This window comes from Lagenorhynchus albirostris, chromosome 11 (genome assembly GCF_949774975.1).
Source record: "Lagenorhynchus albirostris chromosome 11, mLagAlb1.1, whole genome shotgun sequence".
NCBI classification, from domain to species: Eukaryota; Metazoa; Chordata; class Mammalia; order Artiodactyla; family Delphinidae; genus Lagenorhynchus; species Lagenorhynchus albirostris.
The window spans coordinates 10,928,026-10,939,356 of NC_083105.1; positions in this window are offsets into that span (position 1 = coordinate 10,928,026).

Genomic DNA, 11,331 nt, shown 5'->3' on the forward strand with positions numbered 1-11,331 from the left:
GATCGGGTGGTTTGTGTCTTTCGTCTCCTCTGGGAGCTGTCCAGGACACACTGGCTTCTTCCTCAGCCGCCGGAGATTCAAAGACACATACCTGCCCAGACATATTCTTTTTAGAAAGTTCCCCCGGTGATCTGTTTACAGCAAAGTTTGGGACTGTCTACCTTCTGCTCTACAAAGAGCATCATAATCTGCTGGTCATCTCCTCATTCATTTATTAGCATTAATTGAACACTTTCTGTGCTAGGTCCTGAGAATACCCATATGTTACTTACTTAATGGTTTTTTTTTTGTACCTAAAGACCTTTGTTTTAAACAGAAAGTTTATATAATGGATTGGATGGGCCAGATCTATTATATCTAACATACATCAAAATAAGTACATAATTCTTAAAATAAACAAGAATTATTATCTAAGAAGTACACTACTATCTAAAAGGTATCTGTATATTACTAGTGATATTTACATCACCTTTTAGGAAACAATGAATTCATTTCCGCATTTGTTCACTCATTCTTTTATTCATCCATCCCACGTTGCCTGAGCTCCTCTGATGGGTCATGCTTGATACGGGCATCCTCCCCTGCCTTCTTTCTTGACCATACCTAGTGTCCATCTGCCACCCAGGAGCCTCCCGAGCTCCCTGCGGCTGGAACAGGAATGGAGCCATCCCCAATGTCTTCAGGCCCAGATGTTAGACCTGGGGGTGGAGTCCCAGTGGGTAATGTAGGCTGTTACCACCAGGGGGCACTCCTGCCTCACTGCTGGCTTCTCCCCCAGGCCAGGGACCGGCAAGGTGGGCCCCAGCTGGAAGGTTAGGATGCCTGGGATGCTGCTGGGGGCGGGGACCAGGCCAGGTTTGGGAAGAGCCTTGTGGGATAAGGAGGCATAGAAATGGGCCCCCTGCACTCAGATTGTAGGAAGTTTCCCCTCCTCCCCGTCAGGGGAAAAGAGCACACAGTACATCTTTTTACACAGGAGCACCTGGGGACAGCAGCCATCAATTAAATAATCCTGCCATTTGGTGAAGGGCAAGGCTACCCCATGTGCAGATGCTGCCCACCATGAGCACCAGACAGCACGCCTGTGGCCCATCCGGAACCTGCCCTGTACCTCAACCCTTTGCTGATTCTTTCCAGGGAGAGGAGAGAGCTGATGGGGGTCAGTGGGGGCCTTTCCTGGGGTCTGAGGCCATTGCTGGGGTCTGAGGCCACACTGATCCCCACCTCCAGCCAGGAAGACCAGTCCAGGTGGACCTTCTACAACTGTTCTTCCCCTGGGCCTCAGTTTTCCCTTCTGTAAAATGGGGCTGAAATCATTTCTGCCCTGCCTGCCTCTCTTGGGAGCACGGCTGTGAAAACTGCTGCAAACAGCAAAGAAGAGGTTTAAACAGAAACAAGAGGATCTAAGATGGAACTTGGAGCCTCCCCTCCCCGCCCCCCCCCACCCCTTCCTGTTTGGAATTTGTGCCAATTTGTAATCTGTGCCAGTGAGTCTGCGCTTCACCACGCCTTGCTGGAGCTGGTAATTAGGTGCGGTGGTGGCTCCTGCTTTGCCCTCCGATGATTTTTCTCTAATTGCTCTAATCTATGTTTTCACGCACTCGCTGGAAAATGAGAAGAGTCGCCAGCTCCACGGAGGAAGGGAGATGAAGAGTGAGCCCCAGGCAAGGGGGAGGGGGAGGTGTGCCGAGCACCTACTGCTTGCAGCCCTGTTCCTGGGAGCTGCGTTAAAGGAGGACATGTGGGAGGGTGGATATTCCTAGGGGGGCCTGCGTATCTGGGAAAGGGGATGGGTGAGGATAGGGAATCCTGATTGGGTTTGACTCCTGGGTAGAAGACTAGGGGGGCAGAGCTAGCTAGGGGTAGGAGTGGGGGCACAGGGCAGAGACACCCCAAGGGAGCAGGCCTGTTGGTGAGTGTGTTTCAGGGTGCGTGTCCACCTTGTTTCTGGGAGTGCACAGTTGTGGCTTTCTCCGAGACAGGACGATTCCCTGTGGTCTTTCTGGATTTGTCTTGCCTTTGGGTGGACAGTTCAGTGTGCATCTGTGTCTGGGGTTTTGTCTCTGACTGTGTGTCTGTGCATGAGTGTGTGTGTGTGTGTGTGTGTGTGTGTGTGTGTGTGTGTGTGTGTGAGACAGAGAGTGAGGTTGTCTGTTACTATCGGTAGCTGCTGGCTCTGTGGGATTCAGCTTCCAGCCCTGCAGGGTTTCCTTTCTGAACCTCTGGGAACCTCACCTTGGGACAGAGGTGGCTGGTGCAGCTTGGGGGGGTGGTGCTAGCCTAGATAGCAGCTTAAGCCCCTACTGCTGGGGTAAAGCGATTATCCATGTATGTGTGCATGTGTGTGTGTGCGCACACACACGCTTGGGTAGGTGGGTGAGGCTGAGCTCACAGCTCACCTACCCCAAAGAAGCTCCAAAATGTTCCCATGGTGTTTCCTTCCCTCCCTTTCCTTGCTGTGATTCGCTCCCCCTGACCCGGATATGTGCGTTTACTCCAAGACGCTCTGTTCCTAAATTGCTTCTCTTCCTAGGGGTTCTCTGGCTCTAATGGTGGCATTTCAGTCAGTGTCAGAGGGGGCCACGGTTTGGGACATAGGGTGCTTCCTGGCGTTGCCTTAGTAACATGGACAAGTTGAGATTCTTGACCCTGTGTTTGACAAATGAACCATGTATAACCACCACTTAGTTTTACTTGCATAAACTTCACCAAGAGGGAAAGCTTTGCGTTGCTCTTCCTGCTGCCCGGAGGCTCTACACAGGGTTAATTATGATCAGAGCAGTGAGTGTGAAGTCTGCGAATGAAATGTGCCAAAACTGATGAGTAAATTCAGTTTCCTGTAACAGACACACGATAAAGAAAGTTCTCAGCGCGAACATGTCAACAGTGACTGATACTTAATATCTCCTCCTACATATCAGGACTGAGCTCTTCCCAGGTCAGCTGCTAAAACCCTCAAAGCCGCCTATGGTGCCCATTCTATAGATGAGGCACAAAGAGGGTAAGGAATTTGCCTTGAGATCACACAGTTCATGGAGCAGGGACTTGAGCCCAGGCTGGCTGGTACCCTTGCTTAGTACCCAGCCGCTAGGCCATGAATTGTAGGACAGCCCTGTAAGGTGGTCTCAGTGTGAGTTTAATGGTTTCCCCTCTTGCAGGAGACCCACAAACCTTAGTTTCACATGGCAAAGACAGGGGAGGACAAGTTTAAAAGAGACTTTTACCCCACCTGGCTAGTATTCGTTTTGTTTGTTTGCTCTTTGCGAATATCCTCCAGCTTCTCCTTTATTTCTACAACAGGCATGAGTTTCAGCCCAGTGCTTTGCTTTCTCAACTACACTTGTCTCGACAGCTCCAGATGCAGTGACCAGCGTGGAGCACCACTCACCCTGAGTTGTGGGGCGCCCTCCAGGTCAGGCCAAGGCTTTTTTTAAACAAAAATTATTTATTTAATTTATTTATTTTTGGCCGTGTTGGGTCTTCATTGCTGCGCACGGGCTTTCTCTAGCTGCGGTGAGCGGGGGGCTGCTCTTCGTTGCAGTGTGTGGGCTTTTCATTGCGGTGGCTTCCCTTGTTGCAGAGCACAGGCTCTAGGCGCGCGGGCTTCAGTAGTTGTGGCACGCGGGCTCAGTAGTTGTGGCGCACGGGCTTAGTTGCTCCGCGGCATGTGGGATCTTCCCGGACCAGGGATCGAACCCATGTCCCCTGCATTGGCAGGCGGATTCTCAACCACTGCACCACCAGGGAAGCCCCCAGGCCAAGGCTTATTCACAGTGTCTGGGAGCTGGGATTTGAATGCTAGTCTTTTGGGCATAATGGAAATCTGAGAGGGAGGCAGGGAGGCCGGGGGTGCACTTGGAAAATGAGGGTGCACAGTAATATCTACCTCACAAGGCTTTTGTGTTTTAGTTGGGATTGCTTCCTGTTGCTGATAATAGAGACTGGAAACGACAGTGGCTTAAACCAGATTTAGGCTTATCTCTCTCTTACATAAAGGATGTCAGGAGAAAAGCGTCCGGGACTAGTGGGGGGCTCAACGGTGTCATCAGGAACCTGGGCTCCGTCTCTCTTTTAGTCCCGCCAACTTTAGCATGTGGGTTTCATCTTTAAGGTCACTTCACGCTCCAAGAAGGTTGCTGGATCTCCACTATCACATCTACTATCTGGGTGTGGTGCGCACAGACTGGCTGAATGTCCCCCTCTGTCCCACCTAACAAGTTAGGCTCGCTCCCTCATTGGCCTCTCCTAGCTGTAATGGAGGCTGGGAAATGGAATTTTCTGGCTGGGCCCAAGCGAGTGTTTGTCACTAAGGTAAATGGGAGACAGGATACTGTAAGTCTTTGCCACAGGCTACAGCAGAGTCCTGTGCGCCCCAGGGTGAAATCCATCTCTTTTTCCAGGTTCTGTGACTGTTTCAAACCAAACAGCCAGACAGGGTGAGGGGAAGGAGCCCCAGCAGTGAGTGCCAGTTCCCAGGCCCTCCAGAGGCCTACTAGTTCGGGGGTTTATTTCCCCTTTATAGTATCCAGTAGTGGTACCAGCCTTGGAGAGGCAGGTTCTGCTGGACAACCATGGAGGGCTTTGGGGGAGAGAGGGAGGAAGCTTCCAAGCTCGGGGCTCTATGCCTTGCAGGTATGTTCCAGAAGGAACTGTGAAGCAGCAGTTATGGTACAGCTTGGCCCTGAGTTGGGAGGTCCAGGTGATCCACCTGGGAGGGCAGGATGGGGTAGCCCGGAGTCTTTTTTTTTTTGCGGTACGCGGGCCTCTCACTGTTGCGGCCTTACCCGTTGTGGAGCACAGGCTCCGGATGCACAGGCCCAGCGGCCATGGCTCACGGGCCCAGCCGCTCCGCGGCATGTGGGATCTTCCTGGACCGGGGCACGAACCCGTGTCCCCTGCATCGGCAGGCGGACTCTCAACCACTGCGCCACCAGGGAAGCCCTAGTCCGGTGTCTTGAGGATGTGGGTGCCCTGTCTGGGAAGACCCCCTGACCCTCTCCAGCAGGCCCAGCCAGCCCCCCGCAACCCAGACCCAGCGGCCAAGCGTATGCTCCTCCATCTCTGCTGGGCCCTGACCATCCGAGGGAGCATTTAACTGCTCAAGGCACATTCCTCCATTTCCTCGCTGATCCTCTCCACATATTGGTGAGGTTGACAGAGAGTCTCACCCCCATTTTACGGATGTGGAAGTTGAGGCTGAGAGAGGCTAAACCATGGGTTCAAAGTCACACCGTGGTCAAGCTGGGATGGGTCCCAGGTTCTTTGATTCTGAAGTGGGTGAGAGATGGTCTGAGTACATATTCCAAATGTACTATCTCTTCATTTCTTTTTTATTTTATTATTTATGTATTTATTTTGGCTGTCCCAACCAGAGATTGAACCCAGGCCCCCGGCAGTGAAAGCACTGAGTCCTAACCGCTGGACTGCCGGGGGAATTCCCTCATTTCTTTTTTATTTTAAATTAAGAGAAACTTGAGGTATAATTTACATACAGAAAAGGAAAGAAAGTGCCTGGATTCTAAATGTATAGTTTGATGGACTTACATATTTATCAAATATTCTCAGCACCCCAGAAGGTTCCTTCATGTTCCCTCCCAGTCACTAACCCCTCCTCCCCCAAGGCAGCTACTACCCTGACCTCTATCACTAGAGATTGGTTTTGCCTGTTCTTACCCTTCATTTAAACAGAGTCATAGAGCGTGTTTTCTTTCTTTTGGCTTCTTGGACTTAGCATGATGCCTGTGAGATTCATCCAGGTTGTGGCATGTGTATCAGTAGTTGATTCTTTTTCCTTGCTGAGTAATATTCTATTGTGGGGATATACCACCATCTGCTTATTCATTCATTTGTTGATGACCATTTGGGCTGTTTTCTGTTCAGAGTGTAATAAGTACAGCTGCAGTGAGAATTCATGTTCAAGTCTCCGTGTAGACACATGCTTTCACTTATCTTGGGTAAATCCCTACAAGTGGGTGATCAATGGGTGTAACTTTGTAAGAAACTCCAAACAGTTCTTCAAAGAGTTTGAATGATTAACGGTCCCACTGGCTACGTAGGAAAGTTGATTCTCACTTCCTTCCAATATTTGATATTATCAGTCTTTTTTTTAAATGAATTAATTATTTTTGTTTTTTATTTTTGAATTTTTTAAATTTATTTTTTTATACAGCAGGTTCTTATTAGTCATCAATAAGATGACTAATGTTGTTCTCTACATCTGTGTCTCAGTTATTATCAGTCTTTCTAATTTTGACTGTTTGTGTGAGTGTGAATGGTAGCTTATTGTGGTTTCAGTTTGCATATCTCTGATAGTCGCTAATGTGGAGTATCTTTGCATGTGCATATTGGCCATTTTGATATTCCCTTTTGTGAGCTGCCAGTTCATATCCTTTGCCTATTTAAAAAATTGTTTTGTGTGGGTTTTTTTCTTATTGATTTGTGGGAGTTCTTTATATATGCTGGATACCAGTCCTATGTCAGATATATGTATTGAATTATCTTTTCTGCATCTTTTTTTTTTTTTTTTTTTTTTGTGGTACACGGGCCTCTCACTGTCGTGGCCTCTCCTGTTGCGGAGCACAGGCTCCGGAAGCGCAGGCTCAGCGGCCATGGCTCACGGGCCCAGCCGCTCCGTGGCATGTGGGATCCTCCCGGACCGCGGCACGAACCCGTGTCCCCTGCATCGGCAGGCGGACTCTCAACCACTGCGCCACCAGGGAAGCCCTTTAATGTATCTTTGGATTGGCTTTTCCTTCTCTTAACAGTGTCTTTTGCTGAATATAAGTTCTTAATCATAATGAAGCCTAGTTTACATTTTTTTCTTTTATGATTAATGTTTTCTGTGTCCTGATTAAGAAAGCTTTGCCTCCCAAAGGAGTCTTTTTAACATATGACTCCACCCGGCCTCGCCCCATCTGGCTACTCTCTCTGCCTTCTCATCCTCTATTAGGAGTGTCTCCCAGGAGCAAGGGGTGAGGGAGGCAGAGATGGGCTGGGAGATCTGTGGGGAGGAGCAGGGTTAAAGCCTCCCCAGGACAGAGATCTGTGTCTCCCACCCCTTCCTTCCCCTGTGTGGATTTCGGTTGATGCTGGGCTGCAAGATTAAAGCCAAAGAGATTAAAAGATTACCTCTGGCAGGGAAGGCAAATTCTGCCTCTTTGCTCCTAGAGCCATGAGGGGGAGGGGGGAGAGTTAGGGTGGGGGGGGGGTGGTAGTAATGGAGCCACCTTCACCTCCAGGGCCATCCCCTTCCTGCTGAGAGCCGCACCCCTGGAAGGCTGAAGCCTGGGCCACTCTCACCGTGTGTGGCCTTGGGCACTAGCTCACCTCTCTGGGCCTCAGTCCCCAAGTTATAGAGGGGGTGGGGGGCTGAGCCGGATACTAAGCACCAACATGGGCTTTAGTGAGTCCTCAAAGCGTGACCCCGACCAGCGGTCCCAGCATCAGCTGGTAAAGTGTTAGAAATGCAGATTCAGGCCCCTTCCCACACCTACTGAGGCAGAAACTCTGCGGGATGAGGGGGGACAGCAATTTGTGTTTTAAAAGCCCTCCAGGGGATTCTGATGCAATGAATGTCTGAGCACCAGTGCCTTTACTTATGGTAACAATTGCTAATTTTTAGGGTATTTAACTGTGCTCACCAGTGACTCTTCTAAAAGAGTATGTACCCACTCACTTATGGTGCTATTACTCACCCGACTTTACACAAAAGGAACTGAAGCACAGAGAGGTGAAGCTGCTTGCCCGAGGTCACACAGCTACTACATGGCTGAGCCTGGACTCGAACTCAAGGAGGCTGCCTCCAGCGGCCAAGCCACTAACCAGTGCTGTGCATCCTGGCCTTTTCAGAAGCCCCCGGCTTTTGTCAGCTGCTCTAGGGAGTGGTGGCTCCAAAAGGCTGACCCCCTGGGGGCCCCTGGCTTGCGAGTTCCTTTCCCAGCTTCCCCCACGGCCCGCTGACCACAAAGGGCACCTTCCTGCTTCCTCTTCCTGCTGGGAGCCCCCTCGCTGAGGCTGAGGGAAGCGGGTGCTGAGAGCTGACCTCAGCTGCACAGTAAGCCAGACCCACAGACGGGGACCCACGGCTCCACGTCTCAGAAATTCATTCGTGTCTCAGTTCATTCCCTCAATCAGTGTTTATAAAGGGGTCCCGACCAGAGTGAAGTGGGGGCCAGCAGAAAGCCGGAGGCAGAGAGAAGGGAGAGGGGAAGAGGAAACCCGTCCGTTAGTTTTATGATTCTCCCTGCGAGTCCCCTCCTGCCGCTAGGGATGGTGCCAAAGCCCAACCCCTATCAGGGAATGTGATCAACAGACAGCCAAGGCTGGGATTCATCCAGGCAGCGCTGGGGAGTGCTGCATCCCAGTGGGAGTGAGGGCACCGGCTGCAGGGAGAGAGCAATTCATCACAGCTCTCTAGGAGAGCAGAGAGCCTCCACCGCCTGGACCCCCACTGGCCTGGCCCACACGGGGCTGCCCAGCCCGCCCTGCTTCAGTGAGAGGGGACATATCTTTGGGGCTCCCAGTACCCCCCACTTCTCTTCCCCAGTTCTCTTGGGTCTGTAACCTCTTTGAACCTTTGACGTGGGGCGTGGGATGGGGAGGAAAGACCTCTGGATACAACCCTGGGCAAGTGCCTTCTCTGAGCCTCAGTTTCCCCATCTGTAAAACCAGGGCCTCAGCCCAGCTGGCCATCCTCACAGGGCGGTTGTGGAGGAGAAAGGCCGTGGCCATGAGCTGCAAAGCTCTGTCCCACCCAAGAGATGACAAGTGTGAGGTGGGAATGAGGAACCTGCCTCCTACTGCTATGTTCCTGGGCACGTGCTGGGCTCTTCGTGGGGAGATGTGTGCCGGGCACACGGGGCTGCCGCCGCCGAGGGTCTGTGTGTGCAGGTGTGTACACCTGTGCGTATACACGGTGCGTCCAAAGCTGCAGCTGCACGTACGGAGCATGCGCGAGTATGCATGCGTGTGTGCGGACACGTGTGTGTATGTGCGTGCAGCTCTTCTGACAGCTGTGAGCTGAAGCTCTCACGTCCTCCCTCCACCCGCCAGCTTGAGAGGACCCCTTTGGAAGGGGGGTGCTTATTCACAGGCCCCATCCAGCTGGTTATTTACTGATTACTTCTGCTACCAGCTGCTAGAGGCCAAGCCTGTACCAGCCGCAGGCCCTGGGCTGATTTGCATAATTAAAAGCATCCGGAACAAGAGCTTGGCCTCACCCCCCAACTGCTTTCTCTAGCACGACAGGCCGAGCCTCCCTCCTCCACCCACACCCTGTCCTCTGCACCCTCAAGCCTCCCTCTCCTCCCAGACCCCCTCACTCTCCTGGCCTGCTCTGTGTCAGCCTGCTGGGCTGGGCCCCTCCATGACATCAGCCACCGCCCAGTCTGTGATGGAGAGACTGTAGTGTTCTGGGATTCTCCAGTCACTGACTCCAAGATTCTATTAGTCGATGGTTCTAAGGTTCTTTGGTGGAGAGCCTCAGATTATCAGATTCAGCTGTGATCCTCTGAGTATGTGATTTTTCAAGAGTCTGTTACTCTATGTGACAAAGGGGAAAAATGTTTGCTCTCAGCAGTCCTGCCTGCGCGCGGGGAGGTGGGGCTGCTATCTGGAGGGCCCGCCTTTCCTTGGAGGCCGCCACGGTGGAGTGGGTGAGTCACCCCTGCTCTCCAGAAGGGGGAGAAGTGTGTCACCGCAGAGGGCTGGGGGTAGGGTGGGGCTGGGCACTGCAGGAACCTGGCAGAAGGGAGGAGGACCCAGGGACACCGCAGAGGGCTGGAGGGAGAAATCCTTGGTGGCGTCCCAGCCTCCAAGAGGGACTTTGGAGAATATCGGATTCCGTGGAGTGTGTGATGTTAACTCCCTTGCTGGTGTCACCTTCAGCATCTTCAGAAAAGGCTGAAGAGAGAGGCAGTTTGGGGGCAGGAGTGTGGGCTGTTCTACTTCCCAGCTGTGTGGTCCTGAGGAAGCTACTCAGCGTCTCTGAGCTGCAGTTATCGCCTTGCTTGTGAGATGGGAATTGTTGTGAGGATTAAATATTAACTTCTGTAAAGTGCTTAGGCTGCAGCTGGCGCCTGGTGAACCCCTAATGACCGGTTGCTATTGTTGTGTGGGTCCTCTGGGGAGATGAGTAGCAGGTTGGTCAGACACGGTGAAAGTACAGACACAACGGGGGACTGGGTCTTCCCTTCTCCATAGGTCGCTCGGAGGATTTTGGTTGAATGAATGAGTGATTCTCTCTTCTCTCAGCTCTTCCCAAACACGATGCCAGCCCCAGGCAGCCCTCAGCCAGCTTAGTGTATTTGGGACACACGGCTTCTCTCAGTGGATCCCCAGGACTTTCTCTCTCCTCGACCATCTGTCCCATCTCTGCCTCTTCCTCTCCACTTGCACAGCCCAGCTGCGATGCTGAGCAGGAACTTCTGTCCCTCCGCCAACCACCTCAAAGATTGGTCAACATTTAAAAAGTCGAAATAAAGTAAGTTTAAAATTAATCATAGAATGCAAGATGGTGCAGCCGCTGTGGAAACCAGTTTGGCAGTTCTTCAAAAAGTTAAACAGAGAATTACCATATGATCCAGCGATTCCACTCCTAGGTACAGACCCAAAGGAGTTTGGAAGTACATCCTCTGATGAAGCAGAAGCTCAAACAGCTTGTACCCCAGTGTTCATAGCGACATTATTCACAACAGCCAAAAGGTGGAAACAACCCAAATGCTCACCTGCAGATGAATGGATAAACAAAATACATAACATATATAAAGGTATAAAAATACAACACAAATACATACAATGGAATATTAGCCTTAACAAAGGAATAAGAGTCTGATTTACATGCCACCACATGGATGAAACTTGAAGACATTATGCTAAGTGAAGAAAACCAGACACAAAATGACAGATTTGATTTCCAATCAAATTTCCAAATTCGATTCCAGTCAAATTCGATTTTCCATATTATACACTCATGGAAGTGTATGATTCCACTTACATGAGGTCCCCAGGACAGTCAAATTCATAGACACAGAGGGAGAATAGAGGCTGTCAGGGGCTGGCGCAGGGAGGAATGGGGAGTTAGTGTTTAACGGGTATAGAGTTTCAATTTGGGAAGATGAAGAAGTTCTGGAGATCGATGGTGGTGACGGTTGTACGACAGTATGAACGTCCTTAATGCCACGGAACTGTACATTTAAAAATGGTCAATTTTGTTATGTATATCTTAGCACAGTAAAAGGTTTCATTGAGAGAGATGATTTTGTTTGTAATCCTTCTATCTCTTTTATTTTTACTTTTTAACGTCCACCACCGATCCTCCAGGCCCCCATGTCC